Below are 14,400 nucleotides of genomic sequence, written 5' to 3' on the forward strand. Positions count from 1 at the left end.
ACACACATGAAATCATATAACCCAATGCTCATTTAACCAAATTTATCTAAATGTACTAAACGAGCTGACGGGAGGACATGTAATATTCAAGTTGAAACTTGTTACTGAGATGATGGTTAAAGCAGTCATAAATGTGTTAGTTGGTGACTTGTTTATTTAAATTGGTTGGTGAGTCGGCCAGGGGCGGACTCACTTGTTAGTGAGGGGCGTCCCCCGTTCCTTGTGAAAAAAAAAATTTAGTGTTAATATACCGAAAAATTCCCGACCGACCCCTGTAAAATTTTGACCTCGACCCCTATAGAATTTTGAAGCTGAACTCTGTATAATTTCAAGGCAACCCCCATGAGGTTTTGAGACTAATCGTAATAAAAAATACAATGAAAATTTTATAAATATAATTATATAAACGTTATATAAACATTTTTTTCTATTAATATCAATAAGTCCATTAATCCAATATCCAATCCAATTTTTAAGCCTAATACCTAACTCAAACCCTACTCAACTTTTAACACGTCTCATTCTAAAATAATATTTACTTTTACCGCCTCTCACACACTCTGCCTCACATTCTGATTGTCTGCCTCCCTGGTCCCTTCGTCTTTTCAAGCTTTAGCTCACCAGAATCGGAAATTCCGGCTGTCACACCCCGACCAAAGGCGGCGGAACATGCCGGGGTGCAACGATTGCTCATAAGCGCATGACACTATTTAAAGCGACAATATTTAACAAACTCATTTCATTTCACAACATCAAAAATGTCACATAACCAAATATTCATAACTCAAATACAACAAAATATAACAAAATATGGCAAATCAAATATTGTTCATTTTTGCTAATATCCTAACGGTATTTGTGATGTTTTCTTCACCGAACTCCATAATCAACATAGATGCAAACCTGTAACATTTCATAAAATAAAGTTTATCAACACAAAGGTTGGTGAGCAATTCATAAGTTTGAACAATAGATATATAGTATGAAAAGCCACAAAACTAGTATACAAAACCATAAATAATAGCTATAAACTTGGATAAATAGTTATCGCTAACAAGTTAGCGACACCCAACTATAAGGGGTTGCCAAATAGTTTAAGATTTTATAGTTATCGTTAATTGCATTACGTTAACGACACCTTGCCATGAGGGGTTGCCAAATGGTCTAGGATTTATAGTTCCACCATCCAAAAGCGATAAACACATAGTCAAATAAGCATAGAACACCAAATCGAGCAATTATTCAAGTAAGGTATACAACAACGTTTGTGGTTTAAGACCCAAGTATAAAACATTTAGTTTAGATAAGTTGAAATGTCACCCCCAAAATAAAAGATAGAAAACGGGGTATGAAGTTACTCACGTTCAAGTAATAAACTTGAAAGATTGATTATTTGGAGATTTGCCGGAACGACGAGTTTAACGTATGAAGCCTAAATAAAAGAAAGTCTTGGATTTAGAAAGGTTGTCTTGAAGATCTTTAAATAAAATAATTGTTGCAAAAACTAATCAATTAAAGTTCAAGGTTTAAAATGTAACTATTTAAGAATTTATAATAATAACCCTTTTAAAAAATGTAAGTTTGCTCAAAACCGGGTTAAAGTATCTAACCTTAATATTTACTTAACCAATGTTAAGTAATAAGGTGGGGAAAATGCTAAAATGCAAGTTCCATTAGGCTAAAGATACTAAAACGGGTTTTTAACGAGTGTTCGGGTTGTCGGTTCGGGTCTTGACAAATGGTCGAACCCAAAGTCAACTTTCCAAAATATTAATTGTTATGAGATAACTCATTAAAACATACTAACACTTAACCAAGTACGTAGATCTATTGTTTAGAACTAACAACGCACGTTAAGCGAGTGTTCGGTTTTGTCGGTCCAAACTATGTTATGAGATCAAGTTGGATCCAACTATTCCAAGTACTTAAGAAAAATAATTAAAATCAGTTTGTAAACTATTTTTTTTAAAGAAATATACAAGTCTTGATAGCTAAAAACACACTTGTGTGTCTTAAGCGAGTAAAAGTCGGTATAGTTCGGTCTCCATCTCACAAATAGTTCATAGATGGTTTCTACATGCCCAAATATCATAGAACTTGTATATTGGTTTATAAATGAAGAAAACTTAAATTTTACAACAAAAAAAGTTAAATACAAGTCTTTTAAGCAAAAGTTTCGGTTTAGTTCGGTTTCCATCTCCCAACGAGTTCATAGATGGATCCCATATGCTTAATATCAAAGAACTTGTAAAAATGATTTTTGAAACTCAAATCTAGCAATAAACATGTTTAAACAACTATTTTAACAAAACTAGTAAACAAAAGTTCGGTTTCCGGTTTGGACTAGTTTCGGTTAAACCGAGGTTAGTCTTATACAAACCCACACCATGGAACTTGTAAATAAGATGAACAAACTAAAGGGTTAGAAGTTAGTCATAAGTGATATGTATAATAAGTTATGTGTGTATAAATATATATCAAGAACACGAAGTCCTCCATGAAGCCTTGCCTTATGACATTCGAAACTTAACCAACCAAAGTCGGTGAAGTAACAAATAAAGGAAACAAGGGGTGTGTATTATATATATGTTGTACCACCATATTCAAGAGTTAGTAATGTTAGATGAACAAGTTAGAATGAAAGACTATAGTTAGTTTGACTTGAGAAGTCAAAACTTCAAAAAATACATAAAAAATAACAACCTTGAATCTATGGAGTTTGAGAGAGTTTTTTTGGAGATGTAGCAAGAGTAAAATGAAGAAGATGGGTGTGTATATATAGGGAAGGAGCGAAGGGTTGGGTATAAAGATTCTTTTATGGTTTGCATAAAAATGGGTATGTTTAAATGGTCAAACAATGCATAATATAAAAAAAACAATATTTTATATATTTTATATATTTTAAATGACAAGATCCAATATTTTATATATTTGAAATGTTCGGGTTACAAACGGGTCGGGTTTACATAACAAAAGTGACCCGAAATTGACGAATGTCACACCGGCCACCAGGTAGGGGCGGACTTACGGTGATAAACAATTCCACTATTCCAACATCCCTCCAGCCACTAAAAAGCACACTAAGGTATAACATAAATACATAATACATTTAATTTATGTCTAATTTAGTTAGGCTTTTAGATTTTTAGGTTAATGATGTTTAGATTATGTAAAAAAAATGGGAGAATTTTGTGATTTTTTGGACAAATTTGTGATTCTCTAACTTAATTCATAAAGTGGAATTTTGAATTTTTAATAGTTTGATACTTAACTAGTTTGATTACTTGCTAAGTTTGTTGTATTTCTGATATTATAGGAAGAAAGAATAATGAATCTAATAATGGATAGATTTCTTAAACAGAAAGGTAATCAAGGATCGTCTTCTAAGCAGTGGCGTAGCCACCCTTTGATTAGGGGGTCGGCTGACCCCTGTGAATTTTTTTTACAAGTATACATGTGTTAAAATCCTGACCGACCCCTGTATAATTTTGACTCTGATCCCGGTGTGATTTCGAGAACGGCACAACGACCCTGTTGGAATTTCGAGAACAAGTTTATGAAATTTGAGACCGGCCCTAATAATTATTTTTTACATATTTACAACTTTAATTATATAAATGTTTAAGCTTAAATGCTCAATTTTTAAGCACAAGTTTCAAACTCCCAACTTAATCTACATATAAGCTAACTAAAAAAAAGGAGTATGATGGCAGAAATAATAGGTCTAGTAAATTTAATGGATTAAGTGCTTTAATTTAAAAATGTTCCGGCTATACATTATTTTGCTCACATACTTCATTTGCATTGGTGTATTGTTTATTCGTTAATTGAAGTTAGCTCTCATATCATTACTACTCATTGCAACCGTATGCGTTGAAATTTGCTTTTCGGCGATGGAGTACGTGAAGTCCGATTTGAGTAATCATATGGGTGATGAGAGTTTAAACGATGGTTTTATTTATTTCATTAAGAAAAAACATGCTTATAAATGCCAAACTATGATGTTTTGCTTAGATTTCAGAAAATGAAAGCCCGTATAGAACAAAACAAGATATGTTATTCAATAATTATGCATTCATAATGAAGTTTCTCATACTTTTTTTTATATAATGCTTTATTTTGATTATCATTTTTTTCTATATATATGACCGACACAATTCTACCCGAACCGAAGGTCGAACCAGACCAAAAAAAATTTTTACATAGCGATGGTTAACTGTGTACGGATATAAAAATTTCCGACCCCTGTGAGAAAATTTCCTGTATCCGTCACTGCTTCTAAGACCCCCGAGTTTGTTGAATTGGATGATCTTCCTTCGGATCCCACCGATAGAAAACCAATCTCTGCTTATAACGTGAATCAACGAGATGAAATAAGAACATATCTACTTAGAAGACCGTGTCAACCAAGTAGTGTGGCATTTCCATATAGAATGATCGGTAATGATTCAAGACATTTTCCGGTTACTTGGTATACTAATTTCAAGGGGTGATTAGAGTATAGTATAAAAAACGATCGTTTTTATTGCTTACATTGCTACGTGTTTAAGGATCAAGTTAAAAATCTCCAAGAAGCTTTCATTTGTGAGGGGTTTAACGGTTGGAATACAAGATAAAGTTCAACCCGATTCGACCCGACCATAAAAATTCCCGACCTTTATGAGAAAATTTTTTGGATCCGTCATTGGAGTCGGCCTATTTAGTTAAACTAATTTGAATAAATCAACTAAAAAACAATTTATCTATTAATGAAATCCGAAACATAGTTACTTTTATATTGTGCCCGAAATTGATGCCCGTATAATATCGAAACAGATAGCCCCCTCATTGTATTTTTTTAAAAACGTCTATCCACAAAGTCATGTATTATTTTTCGTGATGGTAATTTTTTTAATATTCTTACAAACTCATGTTAATTTTTCACCTTCTTCACGGCTAAAAAGAAGTCACATTTTTTAAGTTGTTCCTCTTTCATTTTCCACACACCTAATCAAGATTTTAATACACACCAGACCAGGTAAATTTAACTTGGTAAATAAATTCATTTGAATTTTGATTTTGGATCTGTCTATAATATATATAAACGAAGACATAAAAATCCTACGTGTCGCGATGTGGTCGCTTCCCTTTTTTTTGGAGTCACCAGATTTGCTTGATTTTCAAATGGAGGCTTCTCATGCATTTGACCCGAATTCATGGGTATGGGTCTTACCAAACCCAGATATTTCTTAAACGGGTTATAACATCTCTTTAAATTAAAAATTATTCTCACTAAATTATTGATGTAAAACTCCTATAAAATAGGATATAATAAAAATTAATATCTTATTTATTTTAAAAAAGATATATATATTATTTAAATTAAAAAATCAATTTGATAGTAAAAAAATAAACGGGTCTTGGGTCTCATCAAACCATAAGTATATTATTAACTTTCATAAATATTATTTATAATTAAAAAATCAATTTTATAGTAAAAAAAATAAACGGGTCTTAAGTCTCATCAAAACCATATAGCTTTTAAACCGGGTTATAACATCTCATTTATTTGTGAAACAAGTTATCATCAAACCATAATATATTATTAACTTTCATACAATAAAAAAATATAAATTCAAAAAATAAATAAATATTAAAACAAACAATATAAAACAACCCCCGTAATAAGGGGGATAAAAACTAGTATCCAATAAAGTGAATAAACCTTAAAATTTACTTAAATACAAATGAGAGTGTGGAAAGGGCAAGAACGGTTCAATCTCTGATGATATATTTGGATCTCTTAACATTATATAAAAATTGTTAATTACAAATGTAGTATATATTTTTTTGTAAACATCTTTGATATATTAATTATGTAAATATTATTTTGACAAGCTAATGAAAAGTGTATAAATATTATTGTTGTATTATAGATACAAGCAACACACGGCCTGAAACATAAAACAATATCAATTAGGTTTATAAAGATGCGATTGAGAGTTAAGATTTTAAAACCTTGACTAACACCACTTATCTTACGGGAGTGGCCAGTTGGTCGGATGGATCATTGGAAGAGAAAATTTAAATATGGTGTTTAGATCAGTATTTAAAAAAAATTACTATGTAATGTTCTTTTTGTTATTAATTTAACTTATATGTTTATATATAAGGGGAGGAATATTTTGAGAACTTGATGAGTTGTAAGAACTTTAAGAACTCAATTTTGGATCACACATTTAATTAAATGAGTTTGAATATGTGGCTGAGATTAAATTTGATTAAAAAATGAATCAGGAGAGAGAATAAATATTTTTGACAATTACACAAGTTTAAATGTTAGTTACACATGTATAATAAGTCGATTTGGTGTGTAAAAAAATACTGTAATTTTTTGTACATTACTTACACTTACGTATTACACATGTGTAAAAAAATATTCAAATTTTTTTTTTGTTACGTTGAGTTCTTTCGAGTTCTTAAAGCTCAAAGCGGTTCTCAAAAGAAATCAATCCTATATATATATATATATATCATAGATATGGATATGTTTCACGAAGAACTAATCTAAAGTTAAACCAAGTTAAATCACAACGCGCTAGTTAGGATAATAAAATTAAGGGATATTGGTTTTTAATACTCCCAACTTTCTCTCATTGTTAGATAACACTCCCAACTTTTGATTTGTCACCCATCACTCCCAACTTTCACCCTATTTTCCTATACCACTCCCCGTCTAAATGAACACTAACCTCGTTAATGTTTTGGACTAAAAATGTCATTCAAATTAGTTGAGGGGGTAAAACAGAAATTTTATTTTTAACACACAACCTCCATTTCCGGTGACCTCATTTTTTCTGGAGAATTTGAGTTTTCCGGCTATCTCGTCTTTCAGAACACCGTATCCATCATTTCACCGAGCTTCACATATGAATTTGAGTTTTCCGGCGAGTTGCAGGTTTCCGGCGAACACCATATCCATCATTACACCGCCCACCGCCCCAAAACCGCAACCCCCGCCCCCCGCCACCACTAGTGTCTCACCCAGCCACCTTCCGTGATCGTCTGCGTGCCGGAAAATCGAGTTGCAGGTTTCCGGCGAGCACCATCTTCATCATATCTCCACCGGTGCACAATCTTCATGATCTCCATCACCTTTTTACACCTCTGAACCATCTCCATTTCTGAAAGACGAGATAGTCGGAAAACTCAAATTCGCCGGATAAATGAGGCCGCCGGAAAAACGAGGTCACCGGAAATGGAGGTTGTGTGTTAACAATAAATTTTCTGTTTTACCCCCTCATCTAATTTGAATGACATTTTTAGTCCAAAACATTAACGAGGTTAGTGTTCATTTAGACGGGGAGTGGTACAGGAAAATAGGGTGAAAGTTGGGAGTGGTGGGTGACAAATCTAAAGTTGGGAGTGTTATCTACCAATGAGGGAAAATTGAGAGTATTAAAAACCAATATCCCTAAAATTAAATATCCATTGTATATTTGACAATGATGTAGCGTTTTAACTAGCCCTTGACCCCTTGCTAGTTAAACCACAACACACAATCTAGCTTTTTTTATTTATTCATTGCATGGCAAATTTGTGATATCCCAATATGTGTTCTCAAATTATCTGGCATTTTGCTTTGCCATTATGAAAGATATGTGCTTGGAATTTTGATAGCATTGCGCATATAAAATAAGTTGTGGGTCCACTAATTACACTTCTTAACCTATTTGGTGTAACAATTTGATTATGTGTTTAGAGTCATCCGTGTAAGTAGTTGAGTAGTAGCCACTAGCAATGCCATCAGCGAATCAGCAGCAACAACTCCATCCAACATGCCGAACTTACTATTTACACCTCAAATGTTGTAATGACTGTAATATCAACTACTTTTACTATTAAAATGGTGCAATGAACAAGACCAAACTATTCTCTTTTAGCATATTGTTGCACATTGAATGGTTCCATATATGCCTTTTACATTTAACTATATGTGGTAAAAAAGTCAACTAATAACCCAAAACTGCAGTTTAACTTTATACAGTCAAACTGTCAAAAATAATTAAATTTCTCTTAATGAACGACCAAAATGCTCTTGACATCAAGCTTTGACCCGCTTGCATTATATCTCGATAGCAACCTGTAAATACTCGAACACCGTTTGCGTTATAACTCGTTGTAGCCATCCCTGCAGCAAAATAAGACTCTTGGTTAATACTTCTTTAAATAATAAATTTACAAATTTTGTCCTTTTGAATTACATAAATTATGAAATGGGTCATTTATCAAAAATAGTTTCACTCTTTGTCCTTTATTTGGATGTTTGCCATGGTTTTTGTTCTTTACACTAACGAATGTTAAGTTTCTCCAGTGGGCATTTTAGTCCTTTAACGATTTAAAGGACTATTTGTGTAATATGTAAAAATATTTATCAAACTCAAACACCTCACATGTTATTTCATCTCCTTCACTAACAAACCCTAAAATCCACCCACTAACAAACCCTACATTACCACACCACTGCCCCCTTTGTTATTGTTTGGAAATTTATAAGCTTGGCATGATTAATAATTAATGTTGTTACAGGTTAGAGAGTTGAAGGCTAACTACGAGCGGCTTCCGGTTACTGTTCGGCCTGAAATTTGTTAAAGGGGGCAGTGGTGTGGTAATGTAGGTGGGTGGATTTTAGGGTTTGTTAGTGAAGGAGATGAAATGTTGGCCCAGCAGAGTGCTTTCGCTTGCATGTGTTAAGCATGCCGCCAGCGTTCATCCTGAGCCAGGATCGAACTCTCCATGAGATTCATAGTTGCATTACTTATAGGTTCCTTGTTCGTAGACAAAGCGGATTCGGAATTGTCTTTCATTTCAAGGCCTAACTTGTATCCATGCGCTTCATATTAGCCCGGAGTTCGCTCCCAGAAATATAGCCAGCCCTGCCCCCTCACGTCAATCCCACGAGCCTCTTATCCATTCTCATTCAATCACGGCGGGGTAGCAAATCAAAATGAAAAACTCACATTGGGTTTAAGGATAATCAGGCTCGAACTGATGACTTCCACCACATCAAGGTGACACTCTACCGCTGAGTTATATCCCTTCCCTGCCCCCATCGAAAAATAGAACTGACTAATCCTAAGACAAAGGGTCGAGAAACTCAACGACACTATTCTTGAACAACTTGGGGCCAGGCCTTCTTTTCGCACTATTGCGGATATGAAAAGAATGGGAAAAATCGGATTCAGTTGTCAACTGTCCCTATCGGAAATAGGATTGACTACGGATTCAAGCCATAGCACATGGTTTCATAAAACCACACGATTTTCCCGATCTAAATCAAGCAGGTTTTACGAAGATTTGGCTCAGCGTGTTCTATTCGATACGGGTAGGAGAAGAACCCGACCCAGTATTATTAAAATAATAGATGAAGCAGAACCAAGTCAAGATGATACGGATCAACCAACCCCTTTTTTTGCGCCAAAGATCTTACCATTTCCGAAGGAACTGGAGTTCCATCTCTTTTCCATTTCCATTCAAGAGTTCTTATGTGTTTCCACGCTCCTTTGATACAACAGAATTGATGCATTTTATACTATACTATACTATTAAAAATAACATGTGAGGTGTTTGAGTTAGATAAATATTTTTACATATTACACAAATAGTCCTTTAAATTGTTAAAGGACTAAAATGCCCACTGGAGAAACTTAACATTCGTTAGTGTAAAGGACAAAAACCATGGCAAACATCCAAATAAAGGACAAAGAGTGAAACTATTTTTGATAAATGATCCATTCCATAATTTATGTAATTTAAAAGGACAAAATTTGTAATTTTTTCAAATAATAAAGAAAATTTCATATATGCATAAACACAGTATGGACGATTATCAGTTTTCTCTGATCGATAAATGGTTAGGATATATAAAAGAAAGATCAAAAAAGAAAATCTAGTCACATACTACTAAACATGTAATCCATACCACAAGAATAGAAGAATAATAAATAATTCGCTAAAGTAAAATCTGGTTGTAAATCAATGGGTCGTATGTGTTCTGGTTGTAAATCAACGGGTCACAGGATCAACAATTGTCCAAACCGACAAATTTAATTATTATATATTTTTTTTATCATGTATTTGAGTTTCTATTTGTTTTATCATGTTTTAGTATTAGTAGTGATTTTCAGTGTATTTTATTCCATGTTTAACGTTTTTAATATTATTATTGTTTTTCATTTAATTTTATTTCATATTTTTAATATTATTATTACTTTTATAAAACATGTACTCTGCCCTTCCGGTGGACGGGAGCACCAACCCGAGAATGTAACGACTACATTAATTCAGTAACATAAATGAGCGGGGGCGTCTCCAAGAATCCTTTTAAGATTTCGACGCTTGGGACGAACTTAAAAAAGGGCCCGTGAAATCACATTTACAATCATGTAATAAATAATTTGACAGTTTTATTAATTTAGTTGCCTTTTTAAAGCCCAATTCAAATAAAAACTAATAATAATAATAATAATAATAATAATAAGCTATATTAAAAACAATTGAAAGTTTTTTATATAACAATAAAAAAACCGCCAATGGAATGGGAACTGAATTCATGACTTTGATTTCATATACTACCATTTTTTTCATCACACCCAGAAGTGAATTTATAAACTTAGGTAGTGTTTGTTATGCAGTAATGACAGGTAGAATAGAATGATTCATTACGTGGGAATAAAATAAGAAGTGTTTGGTTGCACAATGGAATGGAATCATCCATTACACATGGAATCCCATTCCATCAAAACCATTCCTTCCTACCCCACTTCTTTTTTTTCATTCCATTCCTTCTTCAACCTACTTTCCAAAACAACACCATCATCTAAGAACAAACACCGCCACCACCACCACCACCACTACCATAGCCACCACCATCAGCTGACCACCACCGCCACCGTCACCACCACCGTCGCCGCCACCACCACCTGACCGCCATCGTCGCCATCACCACCTACACCACCACCTTACCACCCAAGCTACCACCGCCACCATAACCACAACAACCATTGTCACCGTCGCCACCCGACCATAACCGCCACCACCACCATCACTGCCTGGCCACCACCACCGTCATCACCACCCTACCACCGCCATCACTACTAATGCTACCGTCGCTTGACCACCACCACCACAACCAGCACCCCCGCTGCCTGACCGCCACCACCACCACCACTACCATAGCCACCACCATCATCTGACCACCACCGCCACTATCACCACCGCCACTATCACCACCACCGTAGCCGCCACCACCACCTGACCGCCACCGTCGCCATCACCACCTACACCACCACCACCTTACCACCCAAGCTACCACCGCCACCATCGTCGCCATAACCACAACAAACATTGTCACCGTCGCCACCCGACCATAACCGCCACCACCACTATCACTGCCTGGCCACCACCGTCATCACCACCCTACCACCGCAATCACTACTAATGCTACCATCGCTTGACCCCCCCCCCCCCCCCCGCCTAACCGCCACCTCCACCACCGTCGCCACCCGCCATTTTCATCTCCAGAGCTACCACCACCGTCGTCATTTCAGGGTTTTTTTTTTGTAAAAAAGTTATATATTTTGAGATAGGAATATTTTAATTATTTCTATTTCATTCATAAAATTTTTTTCGGATACCAAACAATATAACGTAATTATTCTTTTCATTTCCATATATTAACCAAACAAGACAAAGGAATGGTAATGATCCATTTCATTCCTTTGTCCATTCCATTCCTTCTCTCATTCCATTCCCCCTTCATTTCATTCCTTTCAACCAAACATACCCTTATGCTTTAAAACAAAAGTATATTATATAAATTATATAATTTTTTTACAATTTTGAGCCTCTCGAAAGTATGGGCTTGGTCCCTCACCCTCCTCGACCCCCCTTGGGTCGGGCCTATGAATGAGTAGAACACATGTTTGGATGAATATTTGGATGAGATAGTGAGTTTGTAGGGAACAATTGGTGTATGCATGGTTATATTTTGACGGGTGGTTAATTGGTATCTTGTGGGTTTATTGCTTGCTTCACTATATAATCCGTGGGATATGAACGGGTTTTATGTTTTTGCCTTACTCAACATTTGACACCATAAAATATGTAGGATATATAATGTATGTCTGATTAAAATCAATATAAACTTAGTTCTAAAAAGAATAACAAACATCAAGTTTCTTTGTTAGGTCATTTAACTTTAAACGAAGACGTTTACGTAACAGAAAATATATTTGTGTTCATGTTTGTTCGTTTAAAAAATGAACATGTTCGTGTTCGTTTGTTTAAAATATAAACAAACAATTTACGAACATAAACGAACAAAGATAAGCATCACCGGGTTGGAGTGCTTGACTGTGGTAACTCAGCAACCGGACGTTGACATAAGCGGAAACGTTGACGTCGCATCCATGGAGCTGTTGAATGATTAGATGGCGTTGGTGATACCATATCAAAATCAGATGGCATAGGTATACTCCCAAAACCGTCCATTATAAAGTTCGCTATAGTGAAATAAAATTAAAAGGTTAGTGAACATGAAGACGAAGGATGTTCTTCAAATACAAGTGAAGTAGCCATTACCTGAGCCGTGACTTCCTCTTGATGTTCTTCACATACAAATACAAGTGTTCAAAGTCTTATAAATTTTATTTTATTTATTTATTTTTTCACAGAGTAGGAGAGAAATGCAAAATAATTGTCACTTGCAAAATTGAGTAGTCCATGAAAATTAAACCAAACACTACCACTTTTTATGTAGGCACTTAACTAACTTAGTGTTAACTTCCCATTATCCATGTCCACATTATGTATCTCGGTAACCGTTTATAAAAAGGGTTTAAAAATTTCCCGCCTATATATTCCTAATGCAAATAATGAAAGTCTACTTTATGCAGGTTTTAATTTATTTCTCAAATTGTGGAACTTTTGAATTGCTAAATCATAAATATTACGTGGTCTTACATACAGTGTTATCAACACAATTTTAAATATAGTATCCGCATTATAACGATACATTTTTATTACTATTACAACTAACTAACTAATAATAATTCAAGTAGATGTAAACAAACAAATTTTCAGATCGAATCCGTACATATAACATCTAGTCACCCAAAACACAGTACATATTTAGAAAACAGTAAGTCATAGATTGTTTAAACATACATACACAAAAACAACAAAACCAAATGTTTTTACAAGACAACCCAATTACAAAATAATAAAACATAATGACAAGTAGAAGAACTTAATAATATGGAGACAAAAGGCTCTCTGAATACATTTACCCGTAAGATGCATTGAAGTATTTGTTAGGAAAAAAGTAAGCAAAGCTCTTCTTCTCCAAATCAAACTCATAAACTTCCCCCCATCCAGTCATCACTAGTAACACCGTGGTTGACTTGACATAAATGACACAAAAATTCGGTGACACGGGAATAAAGTCAATCCGGGGATCATAGAATAACTTGGTCCATTGTTCACAATCCATCTTCCACATATGAACCGAATAATTAACAGACCTATAATATATTGCAAATAAGTGAAGATGATCGTCAACGTTAACAAACGCACCATGCCAACCAGCTTCATATGAAAAGATGGGAGACCAACATTAAGGGTAATATTAACTCCGCGAAAGCACTCCAAAATTCACCTACCGTAAAATATATTTCATCCAGACTAAGAGTACCCAAAGACCATTTATCATTTTTGTTACGGAAAATAACCTCTTTATCAACCATTATTTCCCTCCAAGTATTAGATATGGTCGAATAAATGCAAAACGACTCCCGAACTATAAACTTCACATTAAAACATTTGTACACGTTAGAAGAATCCAAATAGAAAGCAAACGCATCATTATATACTTCGAAGAAACCGTTATCATTATAGGTTGGCAAGTCTCGCTAGGAACCGGTTAGTGGATTCCAAATTTACATTCGAGAGATGTTTTTCAAGCACACACATAGCATGCCATCCAAACTTCCTAATGTGATATAACTCAATCAGATGCACATTGAACGATATGTCAATAACTTTATCATGATAAAATAAGGTGGGTTGATAAATGATGGTAGAAAAGGCATCAGAATATTCCGGTGTTGTAAGAACGACCTTCTTGGCTAATGATGAAGTAGCACAATGGAGTCTCGCAAACTTTGGCGTGGAGAGAAAGGAATACCAATTTTTGCACACGGTCCTACAACGACCTGTGTCTTTCGCCGTTAGCCTTACTAAAATATGAAACTCCAATATGGCAACCAAAAAGCATGTCATGATATCAGTACTACAACAAATAACACAAGTTGGTCAATACCTATCATTGCAAACATTAGAACACAAGTTAATTAGAGATTT

This window comes from Bidens hawaiensis, unplaced genomic scaffold (genome assembly GCF_021521415.1).
Source record: "Bidens hawaiensis isolate Kalapana, Puna unplaced genomic scaffold, B.hawaiensis_p1.1 tig00001685_1, whole genome shotgun sequence".
NCBI classification, from domain to species: domain Eukaryota; kingdom Viridiplantae; phylum Streptophyta; class Magnoliopsida; order Asterales; family Asteraceae; genus Bidens; species Bidens hawaiensis.